Source organism: Oryctolagus cuniculus, chromosome 7 (genome assembly GCF_051225735.1).
Source record: "Oryctolagus cuniculus isolate XC-2025 breed Fujian yellow rabbit chromosome 7, ASM5122573v1, whole genome shotgun sequence".
In the NCBI taxonomy this organism is placed as follows: Eukaryota; Metazoa; Chordata; class Mammalia; order Lagomorpha; family Leporidae; genus Oryctolagus; species Oryctolagus cuniculus.
In genome coordinates, this window is record NC_142873.1 from 141,927,255 (window position 1) to 141,946,954 (window position 19,700).

A 19,700-nucleotide genomic window follows, 5' to 3' on the forward strand; every position below is an offset into this window, starting at 1 on the left:
GGTGCGCCGGCCGCAGCGGCCATTGGAGGGTGAACCAACAGCAAAAGGAAGACCTTTCTCTCTGTCTCTCTCTCTCACTGTCCACTCTGCCTGTCAAAAAAATAAAATAAAATAAAGACTCAAAAAAAAATACACCTGGGAAGGCAACAGATGATGGCTCATGTGCTTGGGCCCCTGCCACCCACCTGTGAGACCTGGATGGCGTCCCTGGCTCCTGGCTTTGGCCCGGCCCGGTTCTGGCCATTGTAGGCACTTGGGGAGTAAGTCAGAGGATAGATCAATCTCTTTTTTTCTCTGTTGCTCTACCTTTCAAATAAGTAAGTAAGTAAGCAAATAAATAAATAATATTTCTGGGCCAACGTTGTGGCATGGTGAGTTAAGCAACCACTTGCAATGGCAGCATCCTATATGGGCACTTTTCAAGTGCTGGTTGCTCCACTTCTGATCCAGTTCCCTGTTACTATGCCTGAGAAAGCCGTGGGAGATGGTCCAAGTGCTTGGGCTCCTGCACCCAAGGAGGAGACCTAGATGGCTCCTGGCTTTAGCCCATACCAGCCCTGGCCGTTGTGGCCATTTCGGGAGTGAACTAGAGAATGGGAGATTGATTCTGTCTTATTTCTCTCTCTCTCCTTCCCTCTCTCTCTCTTTCTGTAACTCTGCCTTTCAAATAAATAAACAAATTTTTTTAAAGAAAGAATATTTGGGGCTGGCGCTGTGACAAATAAAGTCACTGCCTGCAGTGCCAACATCCTATATGAATGCCGGTTCAAGTCCCGGCTGTTCCACTTCCAGTCCAGCTCTCTGTGGCCTGGGAAAGCAGTGGAGGATGGCCCAAGTCCTTGGGCCCCTGCACCCATGGGGTAGTCCTGGAGGAAGCTTCTGGCTCCTGGCTTTGGATCTGCCCAGCCCTGGCCATTGTGGCCATTTGGCGAGTGAACCAGCATATGGAAGACCTTTCTTTCTCTACCTCTGCCTCTCTGTAACTCTGACTTTCAAATAAATAAATAAATCTTTAGAAAAAAAAAGAAAGAGAATATTTGGAGAATATTTGTATCCTGAAAAGAAACTCCAAACCCACTCACAGTCACTCTGCAGTCCCGCTTGCCAGCAGCCCCTGGCAATCACTGCTTTACTTTTTGGCTTTGCCTGTCCTGGACACTTCGTGTAAGGAAGTTGTCCAGTGTGTGACTGTTTTCACTTAGCAGAGTGTGTTCAGGGCCATGTGTGTCACAGCGTGTATCAATACGCCATTCCTTTTCATGGCTCAGTAGTATTCCATTGTGCACATATCTTCAGACTGTTCCTGCATTTTTGTTGCTGTGAGCATCTGGGTACAACTTTTATCAGAGCTTAGTTCTCAGGTTTATATTCCTACAAGTAGAAACGTTGGGCTGTGTGATGATCTGTGCTTCACTTGGTGCGAAATCACTCATTGCCACCAGCCAAGTCTGAGAGTCCCAGGTTCTCTCCATCATTGTTACATGCATTGTTATTGTCTGTGTTCTTGTTTGTAGCCATCCTAGTGGGTGTGAAATAGCATCACGTGGTTTTGAAGCCCCTTTCCCTAATGACTCTGACTTTGAGCATCTTTGCACGTGCTGATGAGCCGCTGGAGCTGGCACACCTTGGAGGCAGTGCAGGTGTGCTTGCAAATCACCTCCCTAAAGCACACATTGCAATAAAGCGAGTTAACTGAAATTCCCAGTGCACAGAAATGTTATAAAGTTACATTAAGTGTGCAGCAGCATTATGTCTAAAAACCAGTGTGCATACCTCAATTTAAAAGTATTTATTGCTAGCAAATGCACCTTCAGTGAATTGTATTCCTCACGTTGGAGAAGAGTTTTGCCTCATCGTTGTTGATTTGAAAGGCAGATTGGGGGGCGGGGAGCACTGTGGCATAGCAGGTAAAGCTGCCTCCTGTGGCATGGACATATGGGCCCCAGTTCGAGTCCCAGGTGCTCAACTTCAATCCAGCTCCCTACTAACACGCCAAGGAAGGTAGTAGGAGATGACCCAAATGTTTGGGCCCCTGCACCCGTGTGGGAGACCAGGAAGAAGCTCCTGGCTCCTGAATACAGACCAGCCCAGCTCCAGCCTTTGTGGCCATCTAGGGAGTGAACAAGCAGATAAAAGATTTCTCTCTGTATCTCTCCCTCTCTCTCTGTAACTCTGCCTTTCAAATAAATAAATAAATATTAAAAAAACAGCATTATTTTAAAAAGAAAGGCCTGGCATTGTGGCATAGCCGAGTTAAGCTGCCACCTTCAATGCTGACATCCCATATGGGCATTGGTTCAAGTCCCAGCTGCTCTGCTTCTGATAGAGCTCTCTGCTTATGCACTTGGGAAAGCAGCAGAAGATGGTCCAAGTGCTTGGGGCCCTGCACCCATGTGGGAGACCCGGATGAAAATCCTGGCTCCTGGCTTTGGCCTGGGCCATCCCTGGCTGTTGTGACCATTCTGGGGGGTGAACCAGTGGATGTAAGTTCTCTCTATATTTCTCTCTCTGTGTAAGTCTTCCTTTGAAATAAATAAAATCAATCTTAAAAAAAAAGGCAGGCAGACAGAGATCTCGTATCTGCTGGTTCACTCTCCGACACACAACAGCTGGAGCTGGGCCAGACCAAGGCCAGGAACCAGGAACTCAGTCTGGGTCTTCCATATGGGTGGCAGGGACCAAGCCCATTTGAGCCATTACCTGCTGCATCCCATTAACAGGAGCTGGAATTGAAAGGGCAGCCTGGACTTGAACCCAGGCACTTTGATATGGGATGTGGGCATCCCAAGCAGTAGCTTAGCTATTGCACCAAATGCCTGCCTGTTGATGCTGATGTTGACGCCTGTTGGCTGCTCAGGGTGGCAGTTGCTGGAGGCTGGAGTGGCTCTGGCAAACTCATTAAATAAGACTGCGTAGAAGCTGGCCTCGTCGGTTGTTCCTTCCAGGAGAGATTTCTCTGTAGCATGCGATGCTATCTGGTGGTGTTTACCCACAGCGGGGCTTCTTTCAGAACTGGAGTCAGAGGCTGGGCACTGTGGTATAGCGGGTAAAGCCACCACCTGTGGTGCTGGCATCCCATATGGGCGCTGGTTCAAGACGTGGCTGCTCCACTCCAATCCAGCTCTCTGCTGTGGCCTGGGAAAGCAGTAGAAGATGGCCCAAGCCCTTGGGTCTCTGCACCCGCGTGGGAGACCCAGAGGAAGCTCTGGCTCCTGGCTTCTGGTCAGCACAGCTCTGGCCGTTGCAGCCACTTGTGGGGGTGGGGGTGTGAACCAGCAGATGGAAGACTTCTCTCTTTCTCTGTCTCTACCTCTCTCTGTAACTCTTTAAAATAAATAATAAATAAATAAATCTTAAGAAAAGAACTGGAATCAGTCCTCTCAAACCAGGCCACTGCTTTCCCAGCTAAGTAGTCTTCCAGGTGTTTTGCTGTCATTCAGCTATGTCCCGCATCTCCCCCAGGAGCCGATTCCATCTCATGAAACCACTTTCTTTGGTCACCACAAGAAGCAACTCCTCACCCATTAAAAATTTTTAACTTTTTCCTTTATTTGAAAGAAAGACACAGTCAGCCAGCCAGCTAGGACTGAGCCAGGCTGAAGCTAGGAGTCAGAAACTCAATTCAGGTCTCCCAACTACTTGAGCCATCACCTGCTGCCTCCCAGGGTGCACGTTAGCAGGAAGCTGGAATTAGGAGCAGAGCTGAAATTTGAACCCAGGAACTCAGATATGGGATGTGGGCATCCCAAATGATATCTTACAAGCACTGCACTAAATGGCCAAATTTGATCATGAGGGGTGGAAACTGTGGCACAATGGGTTGAGCTACCACTCATGATGCCAGCATTCCATATTAGACTGCCAGTTCGAGTCCTGGCTGCTCCACTTCCAATCCAGCTCTCTGCTGTGGCCTGGGAACGCAGTAGGAGATGGCCCAAGTCCTTGGGCCCCTGCACCTGCATGGAAGACCTGGAAGAAGCTCCTGGCTTTGGATCAGCTCACCTCCGGCCATTGCAGCCATCTGGAGAGTGAATCAGCAGATGAAAGGTGCCCTCTCTCTCTCTCTCTCTCTCTCTCTCTCTCTGCCTCTGTCTGTAACTATGCCTTTCAAATAAATAAATAAGATCTTAAAAAATGAAAAACATTTGATCATGAGTTTGTAGCTTTTCAGCCCCGCCTTCCAGCTACACTTTGAATTCCAGTTCTCTTCCTGTTTCCACTACCTCTGTAGTCACTTCCGCCGCTGAAGTCTTGAACCCTCAGCGTCCTCCAGGAGGTGGGGGCCAGCTTCTCCCAGACTCCTCCAGTGTTGACATTTCCACCTCTTCCCATGAATCACAAATGTCCCCAGTGGCGTCTGGAATGGTGATGCCGTTCCCGAATTTTCCATTTCCTTGGCCCAGCTCCATCAGGAGAATCACTGTCTGCGAGAGCTCTCGCTCCGTGAACTGTGTTTCTTAAATAATAAGGCTGGAAAGTTGAAATCACCCCCTGACCCACGCTTGCAGAGTGGCCGTTGCCTAAGCAGACATGAAAGCGACGTTGGTCTCGCTGCACAGCTGCGCCAGGGCTCTTGGCTGACCACGCACGTTGTCGGCGAGCAGTCATGTTTAGAAAGACATCCTTTTTTTTTTTTCCCTGAGCTGAAGGTTTCTGCCGTGGGTTTAAAATATTTAGCAAACCGTGTTGTAAACAGATGTGCTGTCATCCAGGCTTTGTTGTTCCATTTGTGGAGCACAGAGAGAGTAGATTTAACACACGAGGACTTCAAAACGTTCGTGGGAGATGGAATTAAAGGATAAGCTGATTTTGATCCCCAAGATTTTGAAAGCACGGCATTGTTTTGTCACCATACATGTTTCCCATGAAATTGTCCAAGATTCACTGTGTAATTCCTCAGGGCCCTTGGGTTTTCAGAATAATAAAAGAGCGCTGACTTCAACTAAAGTCCCCAGCTGCATTTGCCCCTAAGGAGACGACCAGCCTCGCCTTGAAAAGCCTTGAAGCCAGGTGCTGACTTCTCCTCTCTCGCTATGGAAGTCCTAGACGGCGTCTTCTTCCACAACGAGGCTGTATTATCTACGTGAATGCTTGTTCTTTAGCATAGCCACCGTCATCAGTTGTGTTTGCAGCTTCACTTTCCACTTTATTTATTTTTAAAGCTGCATTTATTCATTTGAAAGGCAGAGTGACAGAGACAGAGGAGAGAGAGAGATCTTCCATCTGCTGGTTTACTTCCCAAATGGCCACAAAGGCTGGGGCTGGGCGAAGCTGAATTCAGGAGCCAGGAGATTCATCCGGGTCTCCTTCATGGGTAGCAGGGGCCCCAAGTACTTTTCTGCTGCTTTCCCAGGTGCATTGGCAGGGAACTGGATCAGACATGGAGCGGCTGGGACTCAAAAGGGATGCTGGCTCTGCAGGCGGAGCCTTAACCTGCTGCGCAGTGCTGCCTGCCCCATGGCTGCTTTGCTTTCTTATCATTTATGTGTTCACTTGAGTAGGGCTTTTTATTTCTTTCAAGAAATTTTCCTGGGGCTCCTGGGATGCAGAAGGTTAAGCCTCCTCCTGTAATGCCAGCATCCAATATGGGCACCGGTTTGAGTCCTGGCTGCTCCACTTCCAATCCAGCTCCCTGCTGATGTGCCTGGGAAAGCAGTGGAAGTTGGGCCCCTGCACCTGCTTGGGAGGCCTGGAAGATCCTGGCTTCAGATTGGCACAGTCCTGGCTGTTGTGGCCATTCGGGGAGTGAACAAGCAGGTGGAAGTCTCTCTCTCTCTTTCTCTCTGTCTTTGTCTCTGTCTCTGTCTCTCTCTCTCTCCCTCCTTCCTTCTCTCTCTGTATCTCTGCCTTTCAAATAAATAAATCTTTAAAAAAATTTTTTTCCTTTGTGTTTACAGCTTGCCAAGTATTTGCCACAAAAGGCCCAGCTTTTGGCCTTACCTCAGGATTTGACAGGCCTTCCTTGCTAAGTTTGTTCATTTCTAGCTTTTGATCTATAGTGAGAGACAGACAGCTCATGGTAGGTTATTAATTGGCCTAATTTCAATATTATGTCCCAGGGAATAGGAAGGCCCAAGAAGAGGGAGAGAATCTGGTACTACCAGTTGGAGGAACAGTCAGAGCACACAGAATTATTTATTTATTAAGTTCTCTGTCTTGGATGGTTGTAGTTTGTTGCACCCGCAAGCAATTGCAGTGGTAACAGTCAAATATCAATGGTTGGTTGAGGGCACATTAGCAGGAAGCCGGGATCAGAAGTGGAGCTAGGAGTTGAACCCAGGCACGCCAGTACAGCATGTGGGCATCCTACATGGTGTCTTAATACTGTGCCAAATGCCTACCCTCCCCCACATGGACTTAAAACCATCTTATCTATGTCTGTAAAAAAAAAGTGTGGAATTTTTTTAAAAGCAGATTTATTTATTTACATCAAAGGCAGAGAGACCTTCTATCCACTTCCATCCCCAGATGGTCAGGGCTGGTCCAGGCCAAGGCCAGGAGCCAGGAACTCTATCTCTGTCTCTCACATGGGTGGCAGGGGACCAAGTACCTGGGCCATCTCCTGCTGCTTTCCCAGACACATTAGCAGAGAGCTGGATCAGAAGCGGAGCAGCCAGGACTCGAATCAGTGCTCGGATACGGGATGCTGGCGCTGCAGGCGGCTGCTTAGCTCACTGCACCGAAGCTCCTGAAATTCTGAGAGAGACTGCATTGAATTTGTAGGTTAATTTGGGGTCTAGTGGCATCTTCACAGTGTTGGGTCCTCCAGTCTGTGAACAGAGTATGTCTCTCCATTGATTTAGATCTTGTTTAGTTTTTTTTCCCCAACATGGTTATGATTTTTTAAAGGATTTTATTTATGGATTTGAGAGGCAGAGTTACAGACAGAGAACGGGAGAGACAGAGACAGAGAGAGGTCTTCCATCCGCTGGTTCACTCCCCCAAATGGCCACAATGGCCAGAGTTGTGCTGATCTGAAGCCAGGAGCCAGGAGCTTCTTCCGGGTCTCCCTCGTGGGTGCAAAGACCCAAGCACTTGGGCCATCTTCTGCAGCTTTCCCAAGCACATCAACAGAAAGCTGGACCAGAAGTGGAGCAGCTGGGACTCAAACTGGAGCCCATATGGGATGCTGGTGCCGTAGGCGGAGGCTTATCCCTACTACACCACAGCACTGGCCCAGGTTTTGATTCTTTGTGGAAGAAATTTATTTATTTATTTATTTGAGTGGCAGAGTTACAAAGAAAGGAAGAGGGACAGAGCGAGCTTCCATTGCTGGTTCACTCCTCAAATGGCCACAACAGCCAGGACTGAGCCAGGCTGAAGCCAGGAGCCAGGAGCTTCTCTCACATGAGTGCAGGGGTCTAAGCACTTGGACCATCCTCCACTGCTTTCCCAGGTGCATTAGCAGAGATCTGGATCGGAAGTGAAACAGCCAGGACCTGAACCGGTGCCCCTATGGGATGCCAACTTCACAGGTGTCGGCTTTACCTGATACACCACCATAATGCCAGCCCCGATGGTTCTGATTTTTAGCTTACAAGTTTTGGGCCTTCTTAGTTACATTCAGTTGCTGTATTTTTTCTTTTTAAATATTTATTTTGTTTATTTGAAAGGCAGAGTTAGAGAGAGGAGAGACAGAGAGAAGTCTTCCATCCACTGGTTCACTCCTCAAATGGCCGCGACAGCCAGGGCTGGGCCAGACCAAAGCCAGGAGGCAAGAACTTCTTCCTGGTCTCCCTTGTGGGTGCAGGGGCCCAAGGACTTGTGTGATCCTCCACTGCTTTCCCAGGCACATTAGCAGGGTGCTGGATTGGAAGTGGAGCAGCCAGGACCATATGGGGGGTGCTGCCATCTCAGGCAGTGGTTTAATGAGCTATGCCACAATGCCAGCCTCCTATTTTTTTCTTTTGGATGCCATTGTTTTTTGTTGTTGTTGTTGTTTGTTTGTTTGTTTGTTTGACAGGCAGAGTGGACAGTGAGAGAGAGAGACAGAGAGAAAGGTCTTCCTTTGCCGTTGGTTCACCCTCCAATGGCCACCGCGGCCGGTGCGCTGCGGCCGGCACACCGCGCTGATCCGATGGCAGGAGCCAGGTACTTACCCTGGTCTCCCATGGGGTGCAGGGCCCAAGTACTTGGGCCATCCTCCACTGCCTTCCCGGGCCACAGCAGAGAGCTGGCCTGGAAGAGGGGCAACCGAGAAAGAATCCGGCGCCCCGACCGGGACTAGAACCCGGTGTGCTGGCACCGCAAGGCGGAGGATTAGCCTAGTGAGCCGCGGCGCCGGCCCTTTTGGATGCCATTGTTAATGAAATTGTTTTATTAATTTATTTTTAAGATTTATTTATTTATTTGAAAGTCAGAGTTACACAGAGAGAGGAGAGGCGGGGGTGGGGGTGGGTCTTCCATCCACTGGTTCACTCCCTAAATGGCCACAATGGCCGGAGCTGTGCTGATCCAAAGCCAGGAGCCAGGAGCTTCTGGGTCTCCCACAGGGGTGCAAGAACCCAAGGACTTGAGCCATCTTCTACTGCTTTACCAGCTCAAGCAGAGAGCTGGATCGGAAGTGGAGCATTCAGGTCTCGAACCAGCGCCCATATGGGATACTGGCACTGCGGGTGGCAGCTTTACCCGCTACGCCACAGCGCCGGCCCATTTTCTTAATTTCCTCTATAGATTATTCATTGCTGGTATATGGAGATGCAGCTGGTTTTTATATATTGATCTTGGGTTCTGTAACCTCGCTGATCTAACTTAGTAGCTCCAATAGCTTTCTATGGATTATTCATCTTCTTGCATACACGAGAACTTGTCGTCTGCAAATGGAGATGGCTTTACTTCTCCCTTTCCAATCTGGACGCCATTGATTTCTTTTCCGTGCCTAATTGTCCTGGCAAGAACCTTCGTGACAGTGTTAAACAGAGTGGACATCCTTGGCTTGTTCCTGACCCGAGGGGGAAGCTTCCAGTCTTTAACCGTTCAGTGTGGTGGGGCTGTGGGTGTGCTGCGATGCCCTCTGCCGGGCTGAGAAGGTGCGGTGCCCTTCTTGCTCTTGGGTTGAGCGTTTCCATCGTGGGTGGGGCTGTGTCTGTGTTTTTCCGCTGCACTGTCTCCACTGCGCAGGGCTCGGACCGACAGTCAGAAGTATTCAGTGGTACAATTGTACAATTGTACAAATGAGGTTGGAGTGAAGAGGACTCCGGGTGCCTGGTGACCCTGGCCTTCCCGGGACCCTTCCTGCAGTGACGTAGTCTGTGACCACAAGCTTGGGCCCACTTGCTTTCTTTCTCTCTTTCTTTTGATTTATTTTATTTATTTGAAAGGCAGAGTTACAAAGAGAGGAGAGAGATTTTCCATCTGCTGGTTCACTCCCTAAATGGCTGCAATGGCCAGGGCTGGGCCAGGACAAAGCCAGGAGCCTGGAACTCCATCTGGGTCTCTCATGTGGATGACAAGGGCCCAAGCACTTGGGCCATCTTCCGATACTTTCCCAGACGCGTTAGTAGGGAGCTGGAGGCCAGCGCCGCTGCTCACTAGGCTAATCCTCCGCCTAGCGGCGCCGGCACACCAGGTTCTAGTCCCGGTCGGGGCACCGGATTCTGTCCCGGTTGCCCCTCTTCCAGGACAGCTCTCTGCTATGGCCCGGGAGTGCAGTGGAGGATGGCCCAGGTGCTTGGGCCCTGCACCCCATGGGAGACCAGGAAAAGCACCTGGCTCCTGGCTCCTGCCATCGGATCAGCGCGGTGCGCCGGCCGCAGCGTGCCGGCCGCGGTGGCCATTGGAGGGTGAACCAATGGGAAAGGAAGACCTTTCTCTCTGTTTCTCTCTCTCACTGTCCACTCTGCCTGTCAAAAAAAAAAAAAAATTAGGGAGCTGGATGGGAAGTGGAGCAGTCGGGACTTTAACTGGCACCCACATGGAATGCTGGCATCGCAGGCACAGCTTTACCCACTATGCCACAATGCCAGCCCCTAAACTGCCTCTTGGTAAGGGCCCAGCTGTGCTGAGTGGCTTACTGGCTGTGTGGCCTGGGGGTAAGGGCTGGCTTCTCCAGTTGCATTCCCAGCACCTGTAGGTTTGGGGGCAGGGGAGGAGTGAAGCGTGCATGAGGGCTTGTGCGGGCTGCCTGGATTTGGGGCCCATATGGGATGCAGCTTTACCCACTAGGCCACAGCACTGGCCCCCCCACTTTTAAGTTGACTTATTTGAAAGGCAGAGTTCAGAGAGAGAGGGAGAGAGAGGGATCTTCCATCCACCGGGGCTGGGCCAATCCAAAGCCAGGAGCCAGGAACTCCATCTGGGTCTCTCCCCTGGGGAACCAAGGCCCACAGTCTGTGCCGCAGGGAGGTTGGCATGGCTAACACTTTCCCGGCAGTGAGTGCGAAGAATTCGCAGAACCTTTGGCACACAGCCCCGCCTCCACGCCTCATGACAGTCTCATGAACAAGCTACTGCCATCAGCATCCCCACTTTACAGCTGATGGAATTAGAGAACAGAGGTGTGGGCTTCAAGCAGTCATTAAGACTCCACCTGGGGGGCTGGCGCTGTGGCGTAACAGGTAAAGCCGCTGCCTGCAGTGCTGGCGTCTTATACGGTTGCTGATTCGAGACCCGGCTGCTCCACTTCCCATCCAGCTCTCTGCTGTGGCCTGGGAAAGCACTGGAGGATGGTCCAAGTGCTTGGGCCCCTGCACCCACCTGGGAGACCTGGAAGAAGCTCCTGGCTCCAGGCTTCGGATTGGCGCAGCTCCAGCCGTTGCGGCCAATTAGGGAGTGAATCAGCAGATGGAAGACCTCTCTCTCTCTCTCTCTGCCTCTCCTTTCTCTGTGTAACTCTAACTTGCAAATAAATAAATGAATCTTAAAAAAAAAAGAAATCCATCTGGGACACCTGTGTCCTGTCCTGGAGTGCAGGGCTTCGAGTCCTGGCTCCTCTCCCCATGCTGACTTCCTGCTAATGTGAACCCTGGGAGAAAGCAGGTGATGGCTCAAGTACTTGGATCCCTGCTGCCCACAAGGAAGACCCACAGCGAGTTCCAAGCTCCTGACTTTGGCCTGGCCCAGTCCTGACTATTGTGTTTTTGGGGAGTAAACCAGCGGATGGCAGATCTCTGTCTGTCTTTGTCTCTCTCTGCTTTGAATATTTTTTTAACAAAAGAATGTTCTAGTATATAAATGGCTTACATGGTCCTTAAGCTTCCCTGTGAAGAAAACAGGACACTGTTAACCTCTTTGGGGCCGGTGAGAAATTAAGATCCGGAGGGGGCAGAGTGGCTTGTCCAATCTGTGATAATTTATTCCACACTTTAAATTTATTTTATTTTATTTATTTGAAAGGTAGAGAGAGGAAGAGAGCCCCCATCTGCTGGTTCACTCCCCAGGTGCCCACAACAGCCAGGGCTGAGCTAGGCCAACACTGAGTCAGAAACTCCATCTGCGTCTCCCACATGGGTGGCAGGGGCTCAGCCACTTAGCCATCACCTGCTGCCTTGCAGGGTGCACATTAGCAGGAAGCTGGAATGGAGAGTGGCACCAGGACTTGAACTCCGGCACTCCAGTATGAGATGCAGCAGCGTAACCCTTGTGCCAAACGCCTGCACTTATTATACGCAGAGTCCTTTATTCATAGCATCTCACTGAGCCCAGGAGACAGGTGTGCTTATTCCCCTTTTACAGATGAGTAAACTGAGGCTCCAGGAGGTAACTCTCCCAGATCCCATGACTGGTAAGAGCTGGGACTCAGCTCCAGGTCTGCCCATCTCCAGAGCTGGAGCTGGTGACCGCTGGGCTCCTCAGCCTCGGGCCTGATGTTGGCTGCTGCTTGCTTTGCTCTAGTCACTCCTGACATTCAGAACATCGCCTTAATGAATTCTCTCAGCCTAAGTGCCCGCTCCATTAAGGCACTTTCTGCCACGAGTTTTTGGCTTAATTATGTGGTCTCGTTCATTGTACTTAGTCGGGGAACTGATTAATCACCATTTTATTTACCCAAATGTTCATTTGTCTGCAGCCAGCGTCTCCCGGGAGAGCCTTGTTTTGCTGTTTTCCTGGCTCCAGGCTCTTGCCCTCCACCTCTGTCTTCAGCGTTTCTCTTTGTCAGGAAGCTCTTCCCCGACCGCGGGGGTTTCCCCGAGCTGGGACAGGGCCCTGGGTGCCTCAAGAATTTGGGCTTGGGCAGAGTTGGAGTGGCCAGCGCTAGGAAATTGGGCGTCCTGGGAGAAAGGGGGCCCGAATCTCCACCTGACCTCTGCTTCCAGCCCGTGCTCCTGCTCAGCCAGAGAGCGCCGTGCTCAGGGCACGTGGCTTCACATCCCACTGGCCCCTAGGGACCCATGGGCTCAGCCCTGGTACCTGAAGTCCAGTGGGATCTCTTGTCGTTCCTTCAGCCACTAAGAGCCACCCCCAGGCTCCCTTGTCACCCAGACATGTCTGCCTTTTGCACTGGAGGAACTTGTCTGGGTTTTGTTCTGGGGGTCTTGCACCCTAGAAGTCCCCACGGTCCTAGGCAAACCGGGCCGACTGGTCCCCCCACCCACACACGGGGTTCACCCAGCCTCATTCCAGCAATTCTTTTAGTGCCTGTATTTTGTTTTCTTACAAAAACTTTACTCCTCAGGTAAAAATCTTCTAGAAATACTAGGGGTGCCACAAAGTTCATGGAAGATGGAATTAAAAGTTCATTTTGGTGCAAAAATTTTTGAGATGTGTACATAGTTTATCTCATAATAGGCACTTTATGTGAAATCTTTTTTTTTAAGATTTATTTATTTATTTGAAAGAGTTACACAGAAAGAGGAGAGGCAGAGAGAGAGAGAGAGAGAGAGAGAGAGAGAGGTCTTCCATCTGCTGATTCATTCCCCAATTGGCTGCAACGGCCTGAGCTGCGCCGATCCGAAGCCAGGAGCCAGGAGATTCTTTTAGGTCTCCCACGTGGGTGCAGGGGCCCAAGCAATTGGGCCATCTTCTACTGCTTTCCCAGGCCATAGCAGAGAGCTGGATAGGAAGAGGAGCAGCCAGGACTAGAACTGGCGCCCAAATGGGATGCCGGCTCTTCAGTCCAGGGCGTTAACCCATTGCGTCACAGCACTGGCCCCTCTGAAATCTTTTGAAAACTCCTACACCTCAAAGACCCCCATGATCCCACTCCCCAGAGTTAAGAGGTTAACAGTTTAGCGATTCTGTTTCTTACACACAAAAATAGGATCCTGGGGTGGATGTTGTTCGGCAGTGGCGATGCAGGCTTTCCATTTTGAGTGCCTGGGTTCCAGTGTCCGCCACGCCACTTCCAATCCGGCTTCCTGCTAAGGCACCTGGGAAAGCAGCAGAAGATGACCACTGCCACCCACATGGGAGACCTGGATATGGCGTTCCAGGTTCCTGGCTTCAACCTGACCCAGCTACTAGCCGTTGTGGTCATTTGGCGAGTTCACCAGTAGATAGAAGATCTCTCTACCCACCCCACCCCCTGCCGCCTTTTAAATAAAAAGAATCTTTGAAAACAAACAGGATCCTGCCATTCAGGGGGCTCCAGAGTCTGCCTGTTCACGCTGCACAATGTGGCCTCTAGCCACACCCCCTCTCCATGGCCTCCTTGGGTTCTGTCCGAGGGAGGGAGGTATTAGACTGTTGACAGTGTTTCATTCTTATGGTCAGTTCAAGGCCATGCGTGAGTACCTCGCACTCTGGGAGGCACGCCCTCCCAGGGTTTTGCCTCATTACTGCTATGATTTGATAGTCCTGGTAACATGTCTGGAGTGCTTCCTGTGCTGGGCACTTGGCATATACTACACCATTTCATTGTCACAATTCCAGGGAATGTGTGGACTGTTGTTCTCCCCTTGTACAGAGAGGGAAACTGAGGTTCATATAGGAGATAAAGCCAAGCTCACACAGCAGGTGAGTGGCAGAGCCAGGACCCACGCCCAAGCTGCCAGGCTCCAGAGTGTGCCATCTTCCCCACTGCCTAAGCCACATCTCATGGTTTCCCAAAGGGTAGATAGGAGTGGATGGTGCTGGGGTCACACGCCCTGCTTACCTGGTAGGGCACCCGCCCCAGGCAAAACCCTTGGAGGATTTGCTGAGAGGGTACCTGGGCAAAACTGGCTGTCTCCAGCTTCTGCCCCAGGGCCTGGTGGGAGGTGGTGGCATGGAGACCCCCAGATCCAAGGAGCAGCCCCTTCCCCAGGCAGAAAGCATGGGGGGCCCCAGGAGGACTGAGGAGCTGTGGGGAGGCCTGGGCTTGGGAGAGAATCCAGACCCCTCAGTTCCCGAAGCACCGTTGTGAGGTGGGCATCCTCAACTCCACAGACAGAGGAGGAAACAGTGACAGAGCCACTGCCCTGCGGCTGTCTGTGCCTTGCTAACACGGCCGCCCACGGCGAGCCTGTGGGCTTGGACCAGATGGTCAGTGAGATGACAAGCTCAGTGGGATGGAGGGAGCTTCAATTTTATTTATTTATTTTTTGATTCCCCCTTGGTAGCACCCTGGCCCACCAGGCCTAGCAATTATGCAAATTGATGTAGATATATGCTAACGAAGTCCTGCCAAGCAGTTCTGTTGGAGGTGATGGGACAGATCTGCCCAGAAGGGGCCTGCAGACCCCACCCCGCTGGGGAAGGGGTGGGAACGGGTCAGTGGTCACTGAAATGAGGGAGTGGGTTGCCATGGAAACAGAGGCAAGCCCCTATCCAGACCAGGGCTGCCCAGATCAGCGTCCTGGGTCAGCCCCTGCCTCCCTGGCAGCTCCATGCTGGTCTCCAAGGGCTAATTATGCAGAAGGTAGTGACCAGCTGCTCCTTCCCTCCCCTGGCCCAGCTGGGGTAGTGGGGGGGGGGGCTGGGTCACAGCAGGAGGGCGTGGGGACAGGCAGATGGCGGTCTGTGGCTTGGGGGCACCAGAACCCGGCCTGAGTAGGAAGCAGTTCCTTTGCCAGAGCAGAAGGCACCTGCAGCAGGGCTGTAGAGAATGAGGTTCCCACACGGCCAGGGCAGGCAAACGGGCTCAGACCCAAGGCCAGGGTGTGGAGGGGGGCTGGGTCCCCATATGGCCCTACTGGTGGCTTAAGCCTTCCATGCCCCCAGGAGCAAACTTGTCCACTTGTCGGGCCTCAGTGTCCTCACCTGTAAACGGAGGTGGGATTACGAGACGGGACAAGAGTACTGAACACAACAGGTGCGCTATGAAGTCTCCGACTGGCCCCGCAGAGCCGTTGTTAAGCTCCCGGGAGAGTTTTGTTTCCTCTCCTCCTGGGAAGGAACTCTGTCCTCTTGCCCCTCTTCCTGTAGCCCTGCGCTCTGGGCTGGGACTTGGGTCACCGTGTCGCTGCTAAGGGCAAATGCTGGGCGGCCGCCCCCATACTCACCCCGAGTCCTCAGGACTTAGCACACGAAAGGCGCTGGAGAAATGTTTTTTGAATCCCTGGGTGCTGAACTCTGAGTGTGTGGGCCCCCTGGGAGAGGTAAGCGCTAGCTGTTAGCTAACCCTGGGAGCGCAGGGTCTTGGGGAAGCTGATGCCTGGGAGGCCCTTGGGTCCTGAGCAGGCTCTGCCCCGATCCGCTGGGTGGGAAGAGCAGCGGCATAGACTGCCACCGGGCAGCCACACTGGGCTGCGGGGAGAGGGTGCTCCTGTGGCTGGCAGCACCTGGAGGAGGGGTGACCTGGGGTAGCCAGGCAGGAAGAAGCAGGGCCATGGGGGCCCCTGCAGAAGGTAGCGGGGGGCTGGCAGAGGCAGTCTAGGGGGAAGGACCATTAGGTTCTCAGCAGAGGCCACAGGGCCTCCGAGGCCAGTCCCCTGGAGGCAGGAGGGCTGCACTGCCAGGGCCTAGACAGCAGCCTGGAGCCACAGAGGCCCCCATTGTACAGATGAGAACACTGAGGCCGAGTCACAGCACATTCCTATCACAGGGAGAGGGGGACTTCAGTCCCCTGAGCCGCTTCGCACCCTCTAAGGGGTGAATCAAAGGTAGAGACATGGTTCTTTCACTGTTTTGCAAAGGCAAGTTTGTTGTAAAAAGTTTCAGAGACAGAGGCCTGTGTTTCAGGCTCGGTGTCCCCAGGGACAGCTTCTCCCCACTTAAGCTGTGTCTTCCCCTGGCTCTGCAGCCTGCATTTGCCAGCACACACACTCACACACACACCCACTCACTGACACACACACACACACACCCACTCACTCACACACACACACACACACACACACACATACTGGCTGTCCCCCTCCCCTGCTGGCTTTTGTCTTGTCCACAAACAGAATCAAAATTTTTTAAAAAATTTGACAGGTAGAGTTATAGACAGTGAGAGAGACAGAGAGAAAGGTCTTCCTTCCGTTGGTTCACTCCCCAAATGGCCGCTACGGCCGGCCCTGCGCAGATCCAAAGCCAGGAGCCAGGTGCTTCTTCCTAGTCTCCCATGCGGGTGCAGGGAACCAAGCACTTGGACCATCCTCCACTGCACTCCTGGACCACAGCAGAGAGCTGGACTGGAAGAGGAGCAGCCCGGACTAGAACTCGGTGCCCATATGGGATGCCGGTGCCACTGGCAGAGGATTAACCAAGTGAGCCATGGCACCAGCCCCATCAAATTGTTTTAAAGCTTGCTTTTTTAACTCAACAATGATAGCCTTGGCCTGCTTGTAGTGGGATGGGCCTGGGACGCAGGCAGAAGGGCTGCTGGTGTCCTGGAAGAGAGTGGGGGCGGGGGCAGATTCGTGTGCATGTACATGTGTGCGTGAGTCTGTGTGTGTGTGTGTGTGTGTGTGTGTGTGCTGGGCACAGAGAGGAGTCTCCACAGGTCACTGCACACAGCGGAGGGGACCCAGCAGAAAAGCCCCTTCACCATCTGCCTCTAGACTTGAGCCCTGGGGGGCAGGAGCCGCAAGGCTGCTTCACCGTCACCTCGCCCAGGGCCGGTGCTCAGGAGCTATGTGTTCAGTGCCCCGAGTCTCCAACAGCCCCATGTTCCTGACCCTGCCGAATGCCACATGGTCTCTGGGACTCTGCCCCTTTGGCTCCCTTGTGTTGCAACTCCTGCTCAAGCGGCATTGGCCCCAGATGGACCCCAGAGACGGGGCTGCTCCTCCGCTGTCACTTTGCTCACCTCGCTAATGAAGGCTCTGGACCAGCCGTCTCCAGGGGTCCTCCCGGCGCTGCTGGCTGCAGCGTCAGTCCCACTCCCTCATTTCATGGATGAGAGGCTGAGTCGAGCTTAATTTTGTCAGCTGCCTCAGAAATCCACTGGGAAGGGGGGAGCTCGGGCCGGGGACGCAGCAAAAGCTGTGGCCACGCATGGAGCCCTAACTGCAGGCCAGGCCCCGGCTGGGTGAGCCCTTTGCTCGCACTGTCTGGATCCTCGGGACTCTACAGCAATGGAAGAGACTGAGGGACAGGGGGTGTCCCCTGTCCAAGGTCACGTGGGGAGTCAGTGACCAAATGAGGCTGGAACTGCAGTCCGCCATCCCCCAAACGCAGAGTCTGTGTCCTTGGTGAACTGAAGCCAGTAGGAGAGGTGGGCAGGGTGGGTGTTGGGGCATGGCAGATTAAACTAGCCCTCAGGATGCCCCATCTCGTGGGGGTGTGTGCATGAGTCCCAGCTACTCTGCTTCCCAGCCAGCTGCCTGCCGATGTACTTGGGTACTTGGATTCCTGCCAAGACCCAGATGGAGTTCGTGGATCCTGGCTTTGGCCTTGCCAGCCATGGCTGTTGTGGGCATCTGGGGAGTGAACCAGCAGATGGACGATCTCTCTCCCTCTGTCTCTTCATCTCTCTCTCTCTCTCTCTCTCTCTCTCTCTCTCTCTCCTACTCTGCCTTTCAAATAAATAAATAAATCTTTAAAAAAAATTTAAAAAGGTCAAACCCAGGCCAGACTAACGCCTTCTCCAGGAGTGGTAGGGGAACCTGCCCTGTCCCCCAGACTGCCTGGCTTTTGTGGCTGAGGCCCATGGTGACGTGGCTGGAATTTTGGCCGGGGAAATTATTGACTTGTAGGAGTGGCTGCTCAGAGCTTGGGGCCAAAGGCTCCTGATGGGGTCTGTGGGCCTGAGCACAGCCCCCTCCCCACCTCTCCCCCAGTCAACCGCCTGGGGCTGGGGTAGGTCCAACTGCCTTATTCATCTCTGCCCCCCCTCCATCCCCACCTGGGTTGGGCTCCTGGGGTTGGCGTCTAGACAGACAAGAGCATCCTACTGAGAACAGAGGCAGCCCTGACTCGAGGCTGAAGGTTCCCATGGCAACAGCATCCCCCTTAGCTGGCAGCTACCGGATAAATAAATAATCACCGATGGGGGTGGGGAGCTCAGAGTGGGGGAGGGGCAGCAGGGGAGGTTTCACTCTAGACAGAAGAGTGTGGGTAAGGCTGGAAGTACGCTGGGGAAACGGTGTTGGCATTGCCCGGTGGGAATGTGGGTGGAGAAAAATGGGCGAGGGTGAGGGATTTGGGAGGTGAGAGCCAGGACTGGATGGCGGGCTGGGCCTTGGGCCTGGGGATAGAGCAGGGTCTGTAATGCAGGTTTCTAGCTCATGCAGCTGGATGTGTCGCCGGGCCCAAGGGTTGGGCGAATTAGGTCCAAGTGAGCCCTCCAGTGAGTCGTCGGTTATAACGCGGAGCAGGCAGAAACTGAAGCTTGGATGGCATGTATGTCTTGGGACAAATGGAGCATGAAGAGGGGCTCTGAGCCCCTTGTAAAGGGCCTGAGTGCACAGCAGGATAGGATGAGCTTCCCTAGAGCCTGTGAGGATGGAGGTGGAGAGGGGGTGGAGAATTAGCATTTAGCACCTGCTGTGCTGGGCCCTGCTCTTGCCCCCTGGGAAAACCCTAAGTCCTCATGGAGCTTGCTGTGGAATGTGGGAGACGGACAGTGAGTGAACAGGAGTGAGCATCATGGGAACCGCCGGCCATAAGCGCCTTGGGAAGATAAAGCAAAAGTGGAAGCTGGGAGTTCTATGGAGTATGGCACTTTTTTTCACTGTTAAGGAGATTTATTTATTCACAAGGCAGAATGGCAGAGAGAGAAGGAGAGAGAGAGAGAGAGACAGAAAGAGAGAAATTTTGCATCCACTGGTTTACTCCCCAAATGCCTGCAACAGCTGGGGCTGGGCCAGGCTGAAGCCAGGAGCCAGAAACTCCATCCAGGTCTCCCATGTGGGTGGCAGGGGCCCAAGCACTTGGGCCATCATCAGCTGCCTTCCCAGGCACATTAGCAGGGAGCTGAATTGGAGGCAGAGTAACCAGGATTTCACCCTATTCATTCCAGTGTGAAATGCAGGGGTCCCAAGTGATGGCTTAACCCACTCTGGACAATGCCCACCCTGGAGAACAGTAATTTTAAGTAGTGCTGACTCCTCATGCCCTATGAGGAAGATTCTGTGAATCATATCTTATTTTTTGATAAAGAAACTGAGGTACAGAGATATTAGTGACTTGCCCAGAATGGTCTAATAACCAGTGGCTGCAGGATTCTAGCCCATGCTCTGTTCCTAACCACTGGGTCATCCTGCTCCTGGGGCCGTGCCACAGGCGGAAGCCAGGGAAGAGCAGGTGCAGGCAGGAGAAAGGGCCCCTGAGACCAGGTGGGATGAGAACACGAGGAGGTTGGGGGTTGCCAGGGACCTCAGTGAGAACGGAAAGCCGCAGTGTAGTGGGCAGAGTGAGTGGCAGGAGAGGTGGTGAGAGGGTCTTTTTTTTTTTTTTTTAATGAGAGAAGCTTG

At 52.7% G+C, this 19,700-nt stretch overlaps 1 protein-coding gene across 8 annotated transcripts in view; it reads left to right on the plus strand.

Annotated features, from left to right (window-relative positions):
• Positions 1-19,700, plus strand: part of NKAIN1 (sodium/potassium transporting ATPase interacting 1) — a 58,574-nt gene that overhangs the window by 19,830 nt on the left and 19,044 nt on the right. The window lies entirely within an intron of this gene.